This window comes from Eschrichtius robustus, chromosome 2 (genome assembly GCF_028021215.1).
Source record: "Eschrichtius robustus isolate mEscRob2 chromosome 2, mEscRob2.pri, whole genome shotgun sequence".
Lineage (NCBI taxonomy): Eukaryota > Metazoa > Chordata > Mammalia > Artiodactyla > Eschrichtiidae > Eschrichtius > Eschrichtius robustus.
The window spans coordinates 153,159,658-153,180,916 of record NC_090825.1 but is presented as its reverse complement, the minus strand read 5'-3'; the positions used below and the strand labels follow the sequence as shown (position 1 = coordinate 153,180,916).

General features: G+C 44.0%; 1 pseudogene; it reads left to right on the top strand.

The window, feature by feature from the left end:
• Positions 1-17,616: 17,616 nt before the first annotated feature.
• On the top strand, positions 17,617-20,754 carry LOC137758641 (UDP-N-acetylglucosamine--peptide N-acetylglucosaminyltransferase 110 kDa subunit pseudogene; annotated as a pseudogene).
• The last annotated feature ends 505 nt before the right edge of the window (positions 20,755-21,259 follow it).

Genomic DNA, 21,259 nt, shown 5'->3' with positions numbered 1-21,259 from the left:
TCCATTGCTATTCATTGCCATGGAGCCCAATTACTCCTTTGTTTTCTTATTCACATTTAGTCCACAGTATCACAAATAAAAATCACAAGGATACCATTACCCTTCAACACTTCCCCAATGTATAAATCCTAATTTGCATTAAATCCTTGAAGCAACGTACATTGCAGTGAATGAAATGTCCTTCTGTAAAAAGTACTGTAAATAATGAAAGAATTTTCAGCTCAATATATATACACGACTTTACATACAGTTAAACTGACCAAGGTGCTTTTCTACACCCTAGGTATACAACATTCAATATGCTTAGAATAATAGTTATTTGAAAGGAATATAATCTTTGAACATAAAACAGTTGAAGAATAAAAAACTTCTATATATTCACTTACCTATTTTGCTATTGACCCACTGATGGAGAAATTTTACGTACCATAATTAATGGGAGAATTTAGTTAATGAAAGCTGCTGATACTTAGTGTAGTTCTCAAAGGCTGAAAACCTTTCCCAAAAATCAGTATCTGAAACCTGTCTCTTTAGGAAAAACAGTCAAAGCTTTAACTGTTTTCAGTCTAGTATAAGAAAGCTTTGAAACAAGTTAACTCTAAGCACTCAAGGAAAACTATTTTTAAAAGGGGGGGGACAAGACGAGGACCTTAATTTTCAACAATATCGGCCTGAGAAGTAACTTTATAAGAGAATGTCTGAGTATCTTTAAAAAGAGAGAGAAAAAAAGTACTTTAAAATGTTGGAAGTCCACAAACTGAGCATAGCAGTAAAAAGGACTCGAGGGAAAATTTAATGAAAAATAAAAAACTGAAAGCAAATTATTTGATCAAAACACAGACACACACACACACACACACACACACACACATACATGCACACACACTGCAGGCAGTCATTCAGCATTATATGCTAGCTGGCTTTGTATTTTCTTTTAAAATGTAATCATGACTTCTTAATGTATAAAACAATAAGGCTCTCAAGGTACTCATGAAAAATTCTTATCAAATTTCACTCTAGAGTTAATGATATTAGGCATGTTAAATCAGGAATCAACACATGCTATTTTCCATAGCAGGAACTATATAAATTACAAGCTCTTCCATGTTTTTGTTATTAGGTTTGGTACACTTAAAAATAAGCGGTATTCTACATCGAGTGCTCTAACGCAACGGTTTTTATATCTTTCAGAATTTATAATTCATCTCCACCCTCAATCCTTACAAAAAACCACAAAAGGACCTGCAATTGCTATTTACTGTCTTGCCCAATAAAACTGTATTTGTTCTGTTTTTGAATTCATAGGTTTTGCTTTATGAAGTTTTCAGAAAGAAGCAACTTTATTATATTTTCATTGTTACTCATGATTTTAGCTTAAAGATCATTCATTTTAACACAACATCCTGCTATATTCTCATTTGGGTTGTTCTATTTATCTCAAAGGTACACTTATGTATTACCATTACAAAACAATAACTATTTGCATAATACTTCATGATTTTACATCTATTAAAAACACATCACAGGGAGCCTGAGGATGCATTCAGTAGCTTGTCATTCACCACTTCAAGACCCTTCAGAGCTGAACAAGGGGGAGGGGGACATTTTGCCAAAGGCAGAAGAAATGAATATAAATAACAAACTCTGAAGTTTTAAAAATAGAAAAGAAAATTTTAAAAATGCAAACAAAAATATGATCATATGCATAAACAAGATAATTTCAATTTTTAAAACTCCATGTTCTCTATACAGAGCAAGGTGTTTGGAGATTTATGTATCTTCTATTATGATACCCATTGAAATTATCTAAAACTGTGCTACAAAAATAAAGAAAATTACCATCTTCTTGCTAGATTTTATAAATATCATATTAAAATTGTGCCTATTTACATAATTCAGCTTTTCCTCAGCCTTGTGAAACAATCTGAGTATCATTTCTTTATTATTCTAGACTTAACCCTATAAATGTGCACATTAAGAATGTTTCAGAGGGAGGTAATAATGATCTAACATGTTCAGAAATTACACTGTCTCATAACTTCTTCTTGGTAAAGCAATTACAAAGAAAATTGTTTACATCTTCTGTATTTTCTTCCATAACCACCAGTCCAGATAAAAAAAATACTGAATGCTGTTATGTCACCTCTAGTCCAAATGCTCATAGCACTTGAAGCTTTTTGTAAGCAATATGCTTCTAGACTAAACACATATCCCTGAGCCACCACCTACCTAATTTAACAGTTTTAAATGTAGTTTCAAATGCAGCGTAATACCATCTTAAACACACACACACACACACACACACACACACACGGAGTGTGCAGAAAAGCAAGGAGGTGGAGAGCCAGAAATGGAGCACGTTGTTGTTTTTCATTCATGCAGTATAGTGATGTCAGTGTCTGCAGCAGCAGCAGCGGCAGGAGCCTTGACCTGTGGAGGCTACAATCCACTGAAGTCAGAACCTTGCAGAATTCAAAAGAAACTGAGTAGATAATTGTTTGAAAAATTGTTCAACTGTTCATAGCATGAATTTTAAATAGATAAGTAAAAAGAATAGATTAGTTGTATCGTTTTAACTTAGGTAGAGAGGAGCAAGGTGGGATGTGGAGAAGTAACAGAAAGGTAATATCATCAGGGAACCGGGGGCAGAAGAGCCTACATTCAAAATCATTTCAATGTAAGAAACTGACAAAACCACCTGGTGTTAAAAACAGCAGAAAGGCCTCTTCTGTTCCCAATAGAAGTTCTCTGATGCAAATCTGTCTCCTGAACAACCAGATTCAGAGAAGTGTTTTCATCATGATCGCGTTAAAATTGCATTCAACTCAGATGTGACATACTACAACAAAGAGGACAGTTTAAGCCTGGTCACAAATTTCATTAAAACTACTTGATGATGGACCTTGTAATTCTTAAGCAATTAAGACTTCTGAAGGATGCAGAAAAACAAGTTGTACTACAATCTGTTGTCAGATGTGTTTATCAACAAAAGGGGAGGAGGTACTAGATGACCAATATATTGCTGCAGCAGTTGCTGAAACTACTCACTATGCCCGCAAACCCTCTGAACACAGTCTTTCTGCAGTGCCTATATTATGGCTCTTACATTAGTCCCTAAAAGAAAATCCCAAAACTCAATCTATGTACTGTTGAAACTAAATCACTCAAAAATTTATGTAACTGCTGCCTTCTTTTCATTCTGTTACCTCTCATTTCATACAGTTCTAGAAAACGTGCAAAGGAGTTGCACATGGCATTAATCTGTTAGAAAATGGTGGCCTTTTCTATAAAATACAGCCAATGTGTATGTGTGTTCAGTTGTGGTCATTATTAGGGCGATCACGTTGTTTTCATTCATTCATTCAGGATTTGCTGGAGGATGTCAGTTTCTGCAGCGGGCTTGAACTGGGGGAGGAGTGGGGGAGCAAATTCCTTCCGGTGCATTATGATTACAGGATGCATTTCTCGGTGCTCCTGGACACATACCACTGCACTACATCCTACCCTGCCTCACCATCAAGTGGTCTGAAAACAAGGGCCTTAGCAACATGCTAATTACAGGTCAGAAATATTAAAGCAAAACACCAAAACTGCAATCTATCTTAACACAGTCACGTTCTCCAAGTCTAAGACCTTCATCAAGAAAACTCCAGTAATAAAATTACACATACCACATAAACATTGCACAGGCTCCACAGTGATTCCCTTCCAAGCAGAGAGTTTCCCCCTCGGTATGATCCGTTCTCTCCACAACGCGGCAGCAGCATCTGTAGCCCTAGCGTGCTATCTAATAACATGAGCTACTCCTCCCTCCCTTAGGAGCTTTACATCCCTGTTTTGGCTAAACTTCCTTCTCTCCCCCAGGACTAAACTAGATCATTCACCGTGTCCCTAAACATAAACCAAACCACACCAAAACGCAAAACATCAAGGGAAGCCGACAGCATCCACCAGCTCACCATTACCTTTGACAGCTAAGAAAAACGAAACTTGAGATCCTTTAACAGCTCAACTGAACTGTTAAGTGTACTTAAAAATAGAAGGGAAAAAGGGAGCACACTCCACAAATAGGTCCTTAGAAATTTACCATGAAAGTCTTGAGTTGGGCATAAACTGTTTCCAGTGCAGTACCGCCCTGAGGCATATGACTATATAAAGTAGAGAAAAGAGGGAGCCCCCCCCTCCAAAAAAAAAGCCCAACCAAACACTATACACTTCAATTGCACATCCAAAACTGTCCCCTCTACACACCCAACAGGATATCCTTACATCATAACTGCTGCCTCCACCTCCCCACCCCCAAAAAAGAAAACAAAAATTATCCCGGTAGGCACAGACACGTTATAGGAACTTTGTAGGAAAGCACAAAGAGGCTGTACAGATTACAACCACCACCTTACCTGCTGCCGGAGAGTTTGTGTGCGTATTGTTTTTAAGTGTTTCGCCCAGCTCCTCCTTCCCCCACTACAAACAGCAAACACATGAGTGAGCTAATCAGCTCTTAAACTGAAAAACCTTTCGATCCAGGCGAGTGATGGAAGATAAAAGCTGAGGGGCGCCAGGAGGGTCAAATAAAAGTTGCTCCGCAGTTCGCTCATCCAAGCCCCGCAGCGACCGCAGGGGGCTGAGGTTCCCAAAGCCACTTTCACACCTTCCAGAATGCACTAGCAAAGAGAAGCCCGGAGAGGCTGAAGTTTCCACGGAGGGCGCCGTCGGGGAGACGGCAGCCCGGGAGGACGCAAGGGTTGGGCTCGCTACCTCTGCCCACGGGCGAGCCGGGGCTCCGGCGCTCAGGTGAGTGGCTCCTCCGGTGGCTGTCTGGGGACCGTCTCGGGCGGCCCTTGGCCCGCGGCGCCTGCTCGGTCGGGGCCGCGGTCGGCGGCGGCGTCGGGCCGGGCTGGCCGGGGCCGCGAGCCGCGCCGGGCCCCGGGAGGCTGCCCAGCGAGGCGGCGGCGGCGGGCGGGCGCGTGGGACTGTGTCGGCTGCCCCGCAGGAGCTGGTAGGGCACCGTGGCGCGGATGGGCTGCAGCAGCCGGCCGGCTCCCGCAACCGGGGCGCAGCTCACGCCTCCGCCGCCGCCCGCACCGTTCCCGCTCCCGGCGGCGGGGGTGGCGGGCGGGGAACCCGCGGCGCTGCGCCGCATCCTCTGCGGCGGGGGATGAGGAGGAGGCAGTGCACATGGTGGCTCCGCGGGCCCTGGACGATGCCGGCCAACACCGAGGCGCGGAGCGGGATGCGCGCGAGCGTGTGGGAGCCGGCGCGCTAGTGCGTGCGAGTGTGTAAGGTGGAGGGGCGGGGGGATCGTGGAGGGGGAGGAGTCTCTCGGCTCCCCCTTCGCAACGCGCACCCCCGCCGCCTCAGCGAGGGGGGGAGGGGAAGGCTGCGAAAACAAACGTCCAACGGCCCCAACCACCCGACCGGGCTGGGTGTGGCGGTTACGGCCGGGGCCGCGAGGAGCCCGGAGCCGCCGCCGCCGCCGCCGCCGCCGCCCCGGGCCTCGCGCTGACAGGGGAAAGGGGCAGCCGCCGGCATCACGCAGACGCGCGGGGCTGCACGCGCACGAGAGCCCGGCAGCTGCAGGGAGGGCCGGGATCCCTGCTTCTGGGGACCTGGTAGGGGGAAAGGGCCTCGAGGTGCCTGGCTGAACGCGGAGCCGCGCCGCCGGCTCCTCTGCCCGCTCCTCACTCCATAAGGAACCTAACCCCCCAACCCGTACCCCGCCCCCTGCACCGCCTCCCGGCGCTCGGGGCGGGCAGCTGACGCAACAAGAATTCCCATTGTCTCCGTCATTCTCCACCAGCACGCGACTGATTGGTTTCCGGGTAGGAGTGAGAGGAGCACCTGCCAACGAACGTGGGCGTCCTACTTTGGAGGCGGGATACGAAGGAGCGAAGGAGGAGAAAGGGGCTGTGCGTTCAAGGAGGGGCGTGAGAGTTGACAGGCTTTGAGGTGAGAGGGGGGCCGTGATTGGGCTGCCCTGGAAGAGTGGGTCCGTGTGTGTCCTGCGCGTACCCCGACACCCACAGACGCGCACGCCCAGGGAAGCAGGTTGTGGGGGCTCCACCCTGCAGGGCCGTTTGTACCACTTGAGACAGAGGATACGTCAGGCAAACTTGACTTTGCAAGTACACCTATTCTGGTGGTAGGATGTTTGAGAAGAATCCATCCCTTCCCCACTAATTTTAGTAATCTGAGTTTCTGTGGTGTGTAGACTAATCAAAAGAATTTAAGGCCATCAGAAGCAATGTCTGGGGGTTGGATTGAACACTGGGCGGATACTTTTACAGTTATCCTATGGAGTGAAAAGAGATCATCAAATCTTATGTTCCAAGACAATAACTCTGAATTGCAGGGGTCAACAAGGAATTGTCCATCATTGCACCGTCAGTTAAATGGAGGTGTAATGGAGGGCACGCCCTGTTGTCTTTTCCCAGAAGCAGATGGCCTCTTGGGAGAAATAATACCAGACTTGATGTAACAATCCACTGGGGTAAATTTAGTTTTTATTCTGCAGTGGAACTGAAGAGAAACTAAGATTTTGGATGACTGTCAGGAACCGAAGTTTACCCCACAGTAAACCAAGGTTTGAAACATTAAGCAGGAACAATTGATTGAAGGGTCCACATCAGATACCCTCCATTCGTTTCCATGAGAGAAAAAAGAAGTGGGAGATCAGATTGGTCTACTCTTGGTGTCTGCCCACACTGACAAGCTTCCTCTGATTTCCGGCACTAAATGCAGGGGTCAGTTTCACTTAGAGGAGCCATCCCTCTCAGCTTCATTGTGCCCTCAGAACAGAAAGCATACTAGGTTCTGTAAAAAATGGATGAAACCACTTTTTCTGTAAAATGCAAGAATTGCACCCATGAATACTAGTGACAGTTCCTCACTTTATCACATAGTAGAATAACAGCTAACATTTACTGAGCATTTCATGTGTCAGCCACTGTTGTAAGAATGTTTTATGTGTTAATTCCTTCAATCCTCCTATAATCCACAAGGTAGATACTACTATTATCCCCATTGTGTTCACATGTATTTGCTTTCCAGAATAACATATATTAAATGTAAATGTAGTAAAAACTTTATCTTTTAAATTTAGTATAATTGACCTATTGTATTATTTTTTCCACCTAAAATGAAAGATTTCCTCATTCATTAGGAAATTGCCTTCCTTCATGGGGAAAATGAATGATAAATGGCTTCTTTCTGATGACTTTTTCAGAGTATCAAGAACAAAAATTGATGGATTAAAATATGTGAAGTGTTTAAAAATGCTGGTAAATTTCCAAGTTGTCGATTCGATTACAGCATGGTTTCATAATAGAAATGTTATCTCTGGCCACTCCTAAATATAAGTATGTAACGACCCCAACACTTTAGATTACAGTCATTCTAAATTTATACCAAGCCACAGTCCTAATGATTTGGATCTAAAACAACCTACCTAGCCATATGTTAAAGTCTTTCTGTGTTTGTTCCAAACTGCCAACGCCAACTTAAATCAGACAACCAAAACAAATCTAAATGACGCACACAGAGAACTAGTATGATCTTAAAATACTATTTTCAGTTGCTGATAAGTCACCATGACCTATTTGGAGGTTCAATCACCTTCTCTTTACTAAATATATCTTGGTTGCCTCTTAAACCTTTGTTCTCATGAAATAAATACTGTTCTTTATGTGTAAGGAATTCAGTCTCCGAACAAATCAAAGGTGGGCTAAAATCAACTAAAGCCAGTATCGGCTTTCCAATGTCCATTTGTTGAGTTCTTAACAGTATTTTATTCTTAGTGAGTTTGGGAGTGGGCTCCAAGGGTATGAAAAGAAGCTTTAGGAAAACATACCCCTCAGTAAATTGGGGACCCCCCCCCCTTAGAAGGAAGTGTGGATTGCTGGGCGAGAAGAGCATTGTTACCCGACTGTGCTAGCTATGGGATGGTTAGGTCCCGTGCAGATTAGCTCTATTTGTTGAATGTAAGTGTAACAAAATCCCTGGAAATTCTATATATGTTAATGTTGGTAATGACCTCTTTACTATGTTGACCTACCTAGAAGAAGACAACACTGAAAGCGCAATTTGGTGGCATGGGAAATACCTTTGTTCTCAGTAACCCGTGTCTTGGCTGTTTGTGGAACAAGATTCCACCGTTAGCTAATCTGAAGTAGAACTATTACACTTACTTCTTGGTTCATATATGGTAATGGACTATACTTTAGGTTCCATTAAAACTTGGAATCATTGGCTACCTCTGATGAATATGTAGCCCCATGTGAAGAGAGAATGAGATAGCTAACGGGCCTACAGAGCTACCAAAACCTCCCTCTTCTAGTTTCATCCAGGTTTGCCAGGGGATGCATCCAAGCCCCAACCAAATCTAAGAGGCAGTCCAGGCTGTCAGTATCAGAAATGAGGTCACGGCTGAGAGAGAACACTAAACAGATCTGCACTGATGTTCATCTTCAGCTGATTAAACTCTCTTGTAGGTGGATTCTTTATAGCAGCAACAAAAAGAGCCTTGCCTGAATTTTTGTCCCTGGCAGATGCTTACAGTAAAACTCCTTACTGCTTGTGACAGGCTACGTGCACCTTTGCACTAGGTGTTCTAAATAAATAAAAACTACTGGTTTCTTTTTTCTCATTGTATTTTTAAACTTCACCATGGTAAACATGTGTTTGAATTTGCAGTAATTAAAAATAAGCAATAAGAGTTTTCTTTTTTACAGTTAAACCCTGGGTACGATGAAATACAGCTGGAATCTTCAAGGGTGCATCTTCAAGGTTGCGTTTGCTTAATAATTTCTTGCCAGAAAGTTACAGGCACCATCCAGTCCAGCCACTAAGTACAGTTTCAAGTTAGTTACACATGAGACAGTGAGGGCTCACAAGCTGATGCAGAAGGAATAGTTCTGCCTTCTGTCTTAATAGAGATGGAGAAAAAAGAATTCTGCCTTCCGTCTTGATAGAGACGGAGACTTCTGCGTGTTTCTGTGCGTTGATAGTTTATGTGTACACGCGCAATTTGCTTTCTCTGGCCAGGACACAGCAAGGAGCAGTTCACTTAACAGCATACATTTCTTGATCTGGATTTTGTTCAAAATGCTGGCTCTGATGAGACTTTTATTTGGATGTTGCCTCAATCCCTTAAAGCATAAAAACCGTTCAGTACAGGTCTTTCTCCTACTGTAATCACATCTGTGCCAAATTAAAAATATTGCTAAGCACTCCTTGAAAATAAGTGATGCAATAAACATCATCTTTTGCTTAGCTGTTAGCACAGTATTAGGACGTTGTGCTTCCGTGACCATGTATTTGGTAGCAAATTATATTTCTGCTTTTTAAATTACTCAAAAAAGTCAGGATTATTCAGGTCCTTTGTTTCTTCAAATCATGTTATTAACATGTATTGACATATATAGTTCTTTCTTCTTTTATCTTAGGTGTATATAATTTTATCAGCTTTGCAGGAAAAACAGATACCCTCAGGGTCTGATCTGGTATTGGAGGAGATAAGCTCACTTTTAGCTCATGCCTAATAACATTACATTACTGTTTAGAAAGAGAGAGCAGGCTATGTCTTATAAATTTCAATATACTCTTTCTGTCATCGAATAACAACTGAGTTATCCTACTGATAAACCATAGGACTCATACGGAACTGTGGATGATGTCTATTCACTCTATTTTTGCCAACTAAGAGTACAGAAGAATATTATGCAATGGCCAGCATCCCAGTGACTTTAGGAACCTGTATACAGTGAGCGCCTCTTCACATAGTGTTCGTGGAGCATTGTTTCCAATGATTTCAGGAGGAGAACCAAAAGGGAATGGAAAGGATAATTAACTGAATATTTGTGCCATTGGGCAGTGGAACATCCCTAAGCCTCAGTTTCCTCCCTGGTAAAATAAAGAAGAGAGTTCCTTTCTCACAGGATGGCTGTGACTGTTAAGTAGGATGATGTAATTAGATGAAAAGAGTTTGTAAAGCACTATGTTGGTGATTGTTATTGCATAAATATGAGCACATTAGGAAAGACCTTATGAAATGGGGTGCTTTAGCACTCAGGGGAGCCATTACCTGGGGAGTTAGAGAAGGGACAGGTTGAACACCGTTGATGCTGGCGCTGCAAAAGCCACTCCCCAAATTTCCTGGTTTGCGGTGACATTCAGCTCATTCAAGGTAAAGGGGCCATCCTGCCCCTCCCACAGCAACAGAATTCCCCGTTTGGCAAAGATGTCTGCTATGGTGACTGATGTCGTCCACTTTAATATCAGGAAACGTGGGAGTATTAATGGAAAGGAGGTTAGCATTCTCTTGAGGGAGTTCAAGGAAGCTTTTCCAACGGGGAATTGAGATGGGCAGCAAACTACGATTTAAGCAGCTAATGGGCATTAACTAAATATACAACAAGGAAAGCTGGTCAGGTGAAATACAGATCAACTCTTCCTGTCTCTACAAACACACCTCAGGGCCTGTTAACACAGTAGCTCCACACCCCAAGGAAGAGAGTTAAAGACAACGGACTAGGTGACGCCAGTGTCCTGGGGGCAGGAGGGTGCCTGGTGGCTGAGGAGATGTGCTCTGTTTGCTGTAAGCAGAGGTTCTACCACCATCATCTTCTTTTGCAACAACGGAGACAAACACAGGGGATTTTCCTGAGCAGCCTGAGTGACAAAGAAATGAGGCAAATGAGTGAGAAACTGATGAGCGTTCATCGAAGAGCAACAAATATGATTTATCAGCCTGAAGGGACTGCCTTCAGAGGGAAGAGGAAAGAGACAGGTCTCCCAGCATGACCACTGGCTCTAGCTAGCAGGGACTGGCTCATCAGCCGCAAGGACTTGAAGGGTGTAAATAGCGGGGACGGGGAGAAATTATTTTGTGTGGTCCAAGGGGACGGCAGGAGGAGTGACGGAAATGAGAGTCAAAACAAAGATAATTCAGGCAGCTGAGCAAGACTCATGCCCTAATGGAGAGATCTATTATAGACTGTGCTGCCCTGTCCCCCAGGAGGGATGGAGGCCCCGTCACTTGTGCCATTTGCAATTGGGAAAGGCACTGAAACGTAGATCAGCGTATTGGAGAGGGAAAAAACCACCACATGCCCTCAGAGAATCAGTGGGATGCCTTAATAGGTCTTTTCCATCTCAAATTACTGCAATGTGGCTTGTGTGCATGGGGATCTGAGTTGCTAGAATAATTTTGCATCATCTGGGCTTCTTTTCTGCTACTACAGGGCCCCAGTGAAGAGATGATAATAGGTCATGGACAGCAGTTTCTGCATTGTAAACAGAGGCCTAAGTGTGCCGATGCTTTAGTGTGACGGCAGAACTGAGTAGGTTAAGTTTCACATTGTGATGTCAGTGTAAATAAATACATACACATACTGATTGAGACAAAACAACATCCATGTACTGATTGAGACCCAAGACAAAGGAAAGGAGCTTTGCCACATTTGGATGGTTAGCTGCCTACGTGAAAGTTCAAGTAGTTTATTCTCTCATCTAGGAAAATAAACGTCCAAATACTTAAACACTATCTTAAAAAAAAAAAAAAAAGACTATCTGGTCTTCAAAAACTATTAAGAAACAGTTACTGTGTAGGAAGTTTAGAACTCACGTTTTGAACATATTTCTGTCTGTCTACAGCTGCAGTTGTATTAGCAACAGACACATTCTGAAACTCGCGCTGGCCCAGAAGGGCACACGTGATCATGAGGCGGTGCCAACCTGGGTAACAACTGCAAGTGCCAGGGGTGGGCACAACGTGGTCAGATGGAAACTGGGGCAGGCAGAGAAGGGCCGGTGTGACCATGATTGCTGGAAGGAGCACAGCTGTGACCATCACAGCCCCTCCCAGCCAGAAGATAGCACAGATGCAGGGGGACAAAATTGGTCACAGGGTGACAGGAGGGAGAGGCAGTGAGAAAGAAAGCAAAAAAAATCTAGGAGGGGGGAAAGCCACAGATGTAAGTTCCTCGCAGGTGGAGAATATCACGGTTCCTGATAAAAATATTGTATGTGGTTGGGCGTAAGTTAAACTTGGCGTTCTGGAGCACTGAAGTTTGCTACAAACGTATTCAGGGTTTGACTTACACCCGACAGATAGAGGTCAGCCCTCACCCTGCTGCTCTCAGCAGCTGTAGCCAATGGGAGACAGAGCTGCCCAGCGTACCAGTTTAAGCTGCTGCTAATAGATAAAAATCAACCTAACCCCATTTCCTGCCTCTCTACTGTCCTCACTTGTCTGTTCATGGCCAATTTAGGCACAGGCTGAGCTGTTGGCTTGCTGTAACTGCTGGGAGACTGATGGGGTAGAATCTGATGCTGGCACATTCCCTTCTTAGCTAGGTGAAAGATCTGGTTTTAAGCCCTTAAAAGGAGGACTGTGTAAAAATGCAGTACTCCCTCATTAGCCTAAGGGCTATCCTAAATTCATAGATTTTCCTGATCTGTCACTCCAAGGAAGCTTTAGAGATGTTTAGACAGAGGGAAATCCACGATGGAAGGCTCTTTCAGAAAGGCTACAGCAGAGGTTAAATGACTTGCCCAAGGTTACTCAGAAGGGTGACTGACTATAAAGGCAGAAAGAGAACCAAAAGAGGCGTCTGAGAAGAATGGGGGAAATTATCAAATTAAACCTGGAGAAAGAACAGCGTCACTGATCCTCACGGTTAAAGATCTGTTGGAAACCCCAGTTCGCTAACACACGTTCCTTTATCCCAGACGTTCAGACTCTTAACTTAAACGTGAGCTCAGATATTTTCCTATGCTCAAGTTTTTAAAACTGTCCAACCTATTCTCCTCAACAAAAGTGACAGTAGATCAAGCTAAGTCTGGTCGTGTAGCTTCAACTGTTTCCTCACTAAGGCCTATAGCCAAGAGCCTATGGAGTTGAGTTAGAGGTTGAATTTTAGAAGAACAAGCTTTATGCTAAATGCTCTGTTGTAACTACATATCTTTCTGCAGTGTTTTATGCCTTCTTTCTTTTTTCCCCCTGGATTACAGACCAATTGGGCCAAACTAGAACTTTAGAAGCAGAGAATTCCATAACTCAGAATCTTTGATTCACATCGTTTGCTATTTTCTCTTCATTACCTTAAGGGAGCAATGAAACCCTGCAACTCCTTTGCCCACTGCTTAAGCTTCCAGAGGATATTCCTGACTGAAAGTGGTCCACGTTCTGAAATAAGAGGTTCCTTCGTGTCCTTTGTGTTTAAATAAACAAAATTAGGCTAAAGAATATTTGGGAAACATTTAAAAGAAAAAGTCACCCGTAAAATTGCCAGCCAGTAACAGCCACAAGAACATTTTTGTGTTTCCTCCTTATTTCTACACACATGTATACTTTCCAAAATTTGTCATAAATGTTTCCAAGGTTTTTTCGTATTTTGCCAAATTGCCCGCCAGAAAGATTAAATCAATTTATAATCCATTTTCCATGAATAATTTTTTAAAATGCAAACAAACTTTAAAATTGCAAGTTGAACAATGATACCTCACTGCCATGTTTGTTTTCTTGCATCTGCCTCACTCCTAAGGCTGACCATTTCCCCCCATGATTGTGGCCAATATTAGTGGACCTTGTATTTGATTCCTCAACAACAGTGTGGTTTCTGGAATTGAGCCTAGTGCCAGGAACGGGTCTTGATTAACACAAACCAAACATGGTGATCCAATCTCTCTTGCTAGTGAGTGGTTCAAAATGAGAACATGGCATCCTCTGACAGCAGAATTGATCCAGCTTGGTCCTAAAGTGACTCAGTGAAGCTAAAGAGAAGAACTTGTATTTTTTTTCTTTTGATAAATTTATTTATTTTTATTTATTTTATTTTTGGCTGCGTTGGGTCTTCGTTGCTGCACACGGGCTTTCTCTAGCTGTGGTGAGCGGGGGCCACTCTTCGTTGTGGTGCACGGGCTTCTCATTGGGGTGGCTTCTCTTGTTGCGGAGCACAGGGCTCTAGGCGCATGGGCTTCAGGAGTTGTGGCTCGCGGGCGCTAGAACACAGGCTCAGTAGTTGTGGTGCACAGGCCTAGTTGCTCCGCAGCATGTGGGATCTTCCCAGAGCAGGGCTTGAACCCGTGTCCCCTGCAATGGCGGGCAGATTCTTAACCACTGCACCACTAGGGAAGCCCAGGATTTGTATTGTATTGCTAGCAAAGAGACTGCATTTCTCCTCTGATGAATGTGCACAAGAAAGCATGCTGTCCCCGGTGATCGCTGGGTACCGTCTCATGATCCTGAGGGAAGCCATCCTATCCTTCTGGTTACGTGATACAGTGGGTTTCCTTCTTGTTTAGGCCAGTTTTATTTGGAGTTTCAATTTTTATAGTGAAAAGTTGTCATAACACTTTCTGCTCTAGGGGGGTTTTTTTGTTTGTTTTGTTTTTGTCAATTCCTGCTGGGTATTATTTGTATTGTTGATGTGGCAAGAACTCTACTGAGATATAGTCTTCTTGTCTTTATATTATGAATATATCTCTAAGTTTATCACTTATCATTTACTCCTTACTCTTGTTTAATATAGAGAAGGTTATAATTTAAGTCTATTAAATCCATCAGTGTGTTTCTACATGATATATTCCATTGCTTTTACTTTTATTCATTCATTCATTAAAGAGAGTGTGTGTGTGCGTGTGTGTATGTGTGTGTGTGTACTACAAGGTGCCAAGCACTACGAGAGGCAATAAGACTATTTATTTTGAGACAAGAAAGACACAGCCCCTGTCCTCGTGGAGTTCCTATCCTGGTGGGGGATTGAGAATATGTTAGACGTTTACTGAAAAGCCACACAAGTGTGTGTAAGCTACTAAAGGATAGAGGCTACAGAGGGAAGGACCCAGTCTAGGAGCGCTTTCATAGAAGGGTTAGGTCTAGTTAGGGAAGTCAGGGGAAGCTTTCCTGGGGAAGTGGTGACTGAGCTAAGAATGATAAAGAGGACTTAGGTAGTGGGCTAAGAGCATTACAGGCAGTGGAAAGAGCCGGTGCAAAGGTCCTGCTCATGGGCAAGCATAGGCAACAGGAAGGACTGAAAGAATGTAGGACATGGTCCACATCCTCAGAGGGGCCTGGTGTAAGTGAAGGCGGAAGGTTGAAGGGTGGGAAGTGGGGGATGCTGACCACGCAGGGCCAGTAAGTCCATGGTAAGGAGTTGTGTCTCCTTCCTAAGATCTATGGGAAATCACTGAAGGTGTCATCTTTGACAACCACATTACTTTTACCTCCAAACATCCAATCTCATAACAAGTCCTAACAATTTTGCTTTCGAAATATCTCTTCAGTCTATCCACTTCAATCCATCCACTTCTGTTCGTCATTACCAACACTTCCTCAGCCCATTCTATCATCATTTCTGTCTGGACTAGGGGAATAGCATCCTCAATGATCTATTTGCACCTACTGTTGCCCCACTCCAATCCCTTCCTGCACAGTTATGGGGAGACACGCCTGACCTTGATACCATTTGATGACACAGAAAACACTGAAAGAGGACCAGTTTGTTTTTCATTAGTCTTGTTCTTGAGAGGTTGTGGAGTGGGCAGTTCATGAGTTTAATCTTGGGCCTGCTGAGTTTTAAATATCCCTGGGATGTCCTAGAGAAGAAGCCAAGCAGGAGGTGTCTGTTAGGTAGATATCTTCTCCCTCCCCATCTAGAGCCACTCTCCACCCATCTCTACGCTGATCCCTGCCCGGAGACATTAACGTGTGTGGCATGTCAAGATTCCATGTATCCCCAGCGCCTGCTCCCGTGTGCGCTGCCTTCTAGTTGCGTTCAGCCCATAGGAGGTACATGAGGGAAGAAGCGTGAAGGCTGAGTATTTACTCGATACGATATACATCCTGCATCATCTCTTCCTCTTCCCCACCTCCTCCTCTTTCCACCCTGCCTCCTTCAAACCCTCCTCCTCTGCCTCCTGCGCCTCCTGCTCTTCTTCCTCCCACGTCTTCCTCTTTTATTCTCTCTCGAATCCAGTAATCATTTCCACCTCCTCCTTTTTCAAAAAACTAATTAATTAATTTTTGGCTGCATTGGATCTTTGCTGCGCCCGGGCTTTCTCTAGTCGCGGCAAGTGGGGGCTACTCTTCGTTGCAGTGAGTGGGCTTCTCATTTCGGTGGCTTCTCTTGTTGCAGAGCACGGGCTCTAGGTGCCCGGTCTTCAGTAGTTGCGGCCCGCGGGCTCAGTAGTTGTGGCTCGTGGGCTCTAGAGTGCAGGCTGAGTAGTTGTGGCGCACAGGCTCAGTTGCTCCGTGGCATGTGGGATCTTTCCGGACCAGGGCTTGAACCCCTGCACTGGCAGGTGGATTCTTAACCACTGAGCCACCACGGAAGTCCCTAACCTCCTCCTTTAAGCCTAGGCAGTAAAAGCTCCCTGAGATGCTGGACTACTGTCCTCTGTTGTTTTCCCCAAACCCTTTGCAAATGATCTCTTGACTACAGTCTCCTTAATTACGGTACATTTGAGTGTGCCACCTTTCTCTTTCAGGGATTCTGACTTATACTGATAGGTAAGAAATGCCTGGGGGAGAGTTAAATTTGAGTCACCTGAGTAGAGGTGGTCATTGGAGCCGTGGCTATAAATGTGAATATCTTGGGAGACAGTGTAGAGAAGGAATGGGCCCTGAGGAACTCAAACATGTAATGGCTTTCAGAGGAGGATAATCTTGCAAAGGAATTGGAGAAGTAGCAACCAAAGTGAGGTGAAAAATCAGGGCAGTGTGTGTCATAGAAGTCAAAGGAGGCAAAGGGAAGAAAAAGAGCGTTGGTAGTCAAGATTATCAGTTGGTCCTGCAAAGTCATTGGATTTAGTGACTTATACCCTCGTGAATCTGTTACATATTTTCTGTGCTCCCTCTGAATAATGATTTAAATTTTTTTACATTAACTTATCTATAATTTATCTTAGGTAAATACAGTCAAATTTGTTTTAGAACGTATTTTAAGGTAAAAATTAACTACCCTTCCTTAACCATTATTCCAACATTATTTATGTTCTACTTTCTCTATTACCATTATTTCCTCCAACATTCACTGTTTCTAAAAATATAAAGAGATGTTTGAGCACTTTCTACTAGATGTTTAAGAGCTTTCTATTTGACTGTATCATAGTGGTTCAATGGTTGTCGCTTTAGCATTCATTTTAAAATTGATCCATTAGAACAAGTCTAACCTCTTAATTTTAATTTTCAGAATTCTATTATCAATAGCCCCATTTATTCTTCCAGATAAACTCTATATTTTTTTAACATCTTTATTAGAGTATAATTGCTTTACTATGGTGTGTTAGTTTCTACTTTATAACAAAGTGAATCAGTTATACATATACATATGTCCCCACATCTCTTCCCTCTTGCATCTCCAGATAAACTTTAGAACCATCTTATCAATTAAAAAAAACTTAAACTTCATTGTGATTTTTTCAAGACCGTGAGAGATAGATGGCCAACCAGAGTTCCTAAGGTTCAGTGTATGTAACTGCTGCCGCCGCTTAAGCCTGCCAAAGCAGTGGTACGGCTACTGCCCTTGTATTTGCTACCTCTAGAAACATTCTTGCCAGTAGTGGCAGCAGCGGGACTCAATTACCCTCTTTTCGCACTCCCTCCAGAAGCTCCAGATGGCGTCTTCCGTGGGCAACGTGGCCGACAGCACAGACCCAACGAAACGTATGCTTTCCTTCCAAGGGTTAGCAGAGTTGACACATCGAGCCTATCAGGCGGGAGATTTTGAGGCAGCTGAGAGACACTGCATGCAGCTCTGGAGACAAGAGCCAGACAATACTGGTGTACTTTTATTACTTTCATCTATACACTTCCGGTGTCGAAGGCTGGACGGATCTGCCCACTTTAGTACTCTGGCAATTAAAAAGAACCCTCTTCTGGCAGAAGCCTATTCGAATTTGGGGAATGTGTACAAGGAAAGCGGGCAGTTGCAGGAAGCAATCGAGCATTACCGGCATGCGTTGCGTCTCAAACCAGATTTCATCGATGGTTATATTAACCTGGCAGCCGCTTTGGTAGCAGCAGGCGACATGGAAGGGGCAGTACAAGCTTACGCCTCCGCTCTTCAGTACAATCCTGATCTGTACTGTGTTTGCAGTGACCTGGGGAACCTGCTCAAAGCCCTGGGTCGCTTGGAAGAAGCCAAGGCATGTTATTTGAAAGCAATTGAGACGCAACCGAACTTTGCAGTAGCTTGGAGTAACCTTGGCTGTGTTTTCAATGCACAAGGGGAGATTTGGCTTGCAATTCATCACTTTGAAAAGGCTGTCACCCATGACCCCAATTTTCTGGATGCTTATATCAATTTAGGAAATGTCTTCAAAGAGGCACGGATTTTTGAACGAGCTGTGGCAGCTTACCTTCGTGCCCTAAGCTTGAGTCCAAATCATGCAGTGGTACATGGCAGCCTGGCTTGTGTATACTATGAGCAAGGCCTGATAGATCTGGCAATAGACACCTACAGGCGAGCTATTGAATTGCAACCACACTTCCCGGACGCTTACTGCAACCTAGCCAACGCTCTCAAAGAGAAGGGCAGTGTTGCCGAAGCAGAAGATTGTTATAATACAGCTCTGTGGCTGTGTCCCACCCATGCAGACTCTCTGAATAACCTAGCCAATATCAAGCGAGAACAGGGAAACATTGAAGAGGCAGTTCGCTTGTATTGTAAAGCATTAGAAGTCTTCCCAGAGTTTGCTGCTGTCCATTCAAATTTAGCAAGTGTATTGCAGCAGCAGGGAAGAGTGCAGGAAGCTCTGATGCATTATAAGGAGGCTATTCGAATCAGTCCTACCTTTGCTGAGGCCTACTGTAATATGGGAAACACTCTAACGGGGATGCAGGATGTTCAGGGAGCCTTGCAGTGTTATACACGTGCCATTCAGATTAACCCTGCATTTGCGGATGCCCACAGCAATCTGGCTTCCATTCACAAGGATTCAGGGAATATTCCAGAAGCAATTGCTTCTTATCGCACTGCTCTGAAGCTTCAACCTGACTTTCCTGACGCTTATTGTAATCTGGCTCATTGCCTGCAGATTGTCTGTGACTGGACAGACTATGATGAGCGCATGAAGAGGTTGGTCAGCGTTGTGGCTGACCAGTTAGAGAAGAACAGGTTGCCTTCTGTGCAGCCTCATCACAGCATGTTATATCCTCTTCCTCACGGCGTCAGGAAGGCTATTGCCGAGAGGCATGGGCACCTCTGCCTGGATAACATCAATGTCCTTCACAAACCACCGTATGAACATCCAAAGGACTTGAAGCTCAGTGATGGTCGACTGCGTGTAGGATACGTGAGTTCTGACTTTGGGAACCATCCTACTTCTCATCTTATGCAGTCTATTCCAGGCATGCACAATCATGATAAATTTGAGGTATTCTGTTATGCCCTGAGCCCAGATGATGGCACAAACTTCCGAGCGAAGGTGATGGCAGAAGCCGATCATTTCGTTGATCTTTCTCAGATTCCATGCGATGGAAAAGCAGCTGATCGCATCCATCAAGATGGTATACACATCCTCGTAAATATGAATGGTTATACCAGGGGTGCTCGAAATGAACTCTTTGCTCTCAGGCCAGCTCCTATTCAGGCAATGTGGCTGGGGTACCCTGGGACTAGTGGCGCGCTTTTCATGGATTATATCATCACTGATCGGGAAACTTCACCTGCTGAAGTTGCTGAGCAGTATTCTGAGAAACTGGCTTATATGCCCCATACTTTCTTTATTGGTGATCATGCTAATATGTTCCCTCACCTGAAGAAAAAAGCAGTCATCGATTTTAAGTCCAATGGGCACATTTATGACAATCGAATTGTGCTAAATGGCATCGACCTCAAAGCATTTCTTGATAGTCTACCAGACGTGAAAATTGTCAAGATGAAATGTCCTGATGGAGGAGACAAAGCAGACAGCAGCAATATAGATCTTAATATGCCTGTCATTCCTATGAATACGACTGCAGAAGCAGTTATTGAAATGATTAACAGAGGACAAATTCAGATAACAATTAATGGATTCAGTATTAGCAATGGACTGGCAACTACCCAGATCAACAATAAGGCTGCCACTGGAGAGGAGGTTCCCCGTACCATTATTGTAACCACACGTTCTCAGTACGGGTTACCGGAAGATGCCATTGTGTACTGTAACTTTAATCAGCTATATAAAATTGACCCATCTACTTTGCAGATGTGGGCAAATATTCTGAAGCGTGTTCCCAATAGCGTACTGTGGCTGTTGCGTTTCCCAGCAGGAGAACCTAATATTCAACAGTACGCGCAAAATATGGGCCTTCCCCAGAACCGTATCATTTTTTCACCTGTTGCTCCTAAAGAGGAACATGTTCGGAGAGGCCAGCTGGCTGATGTCTGCTTGGACACTCCACTCTGTAATGGACACACCACAGGGATGGATGTCCTTTGGTCGGGGACACCCATGGTGACTATGCCAGGAGAGACTCTTGCTTCCCGAGTTGCAGCTTCCCAGCTCACCTGTTTAGGCTGTCTTGAGCTTATTGCTAAAAATAGACAAGAGTATGAAGACATAGCTGTGAAACTGGGAACTGATCTAGAATACCTGAAGAGAATTCGTGGCAAAGTCTGGAAGCAGAGAATATCTAGCCCTCTGTTCAACACCAAACAATACACACTGGAACTAGAGCGCCTCTATCTACAGATGTGGGAGCATTATGCAGCTGGCAACAAACCTGATCACATGATGAAGCCTGTTGACGTCACTGAGTCGGCCTAAATAATGACTGTGTGCGCAGGAGAATTACCCCTGTACCTGAGCCTCAACCTTCTGGGGGAAAGGGAACTAGATACGTTACTTTGTACTTACCTTTGTAGCAATATCATGTTGCAGATGGGTGACAGACAGTGATAACAGATAGCACAGCCAGACTTGCTTCCTGCATGATCATGACAGGGAGAGACACAAGAGATGGGAGACTGCTGTTCCACAAGGAGTCTCCGTAGAATTTTGCGGCAGCCAGGTGTTGCCCAAGTCTGGAAGGTCTGATCTCCCTTGGTCTTCCATGGGATGGGTGGTTAGTGTGGAGGGGAGATAGAGATTGCCCAGTCTTCTGAATTAAGTTTTTCTTTATATTTGGGGTATTGGAGCTATTAAAAATGTTTGGTTTCAGGTTTTATTCATGTGACGTGTATATGATTCTTTTGAGATAAGGTTTTAAGCTAAAATATTCCTTGTTTTAGTTTCTGAACTCTACAGACAAATGGGGACTTTGCTGGTGTAG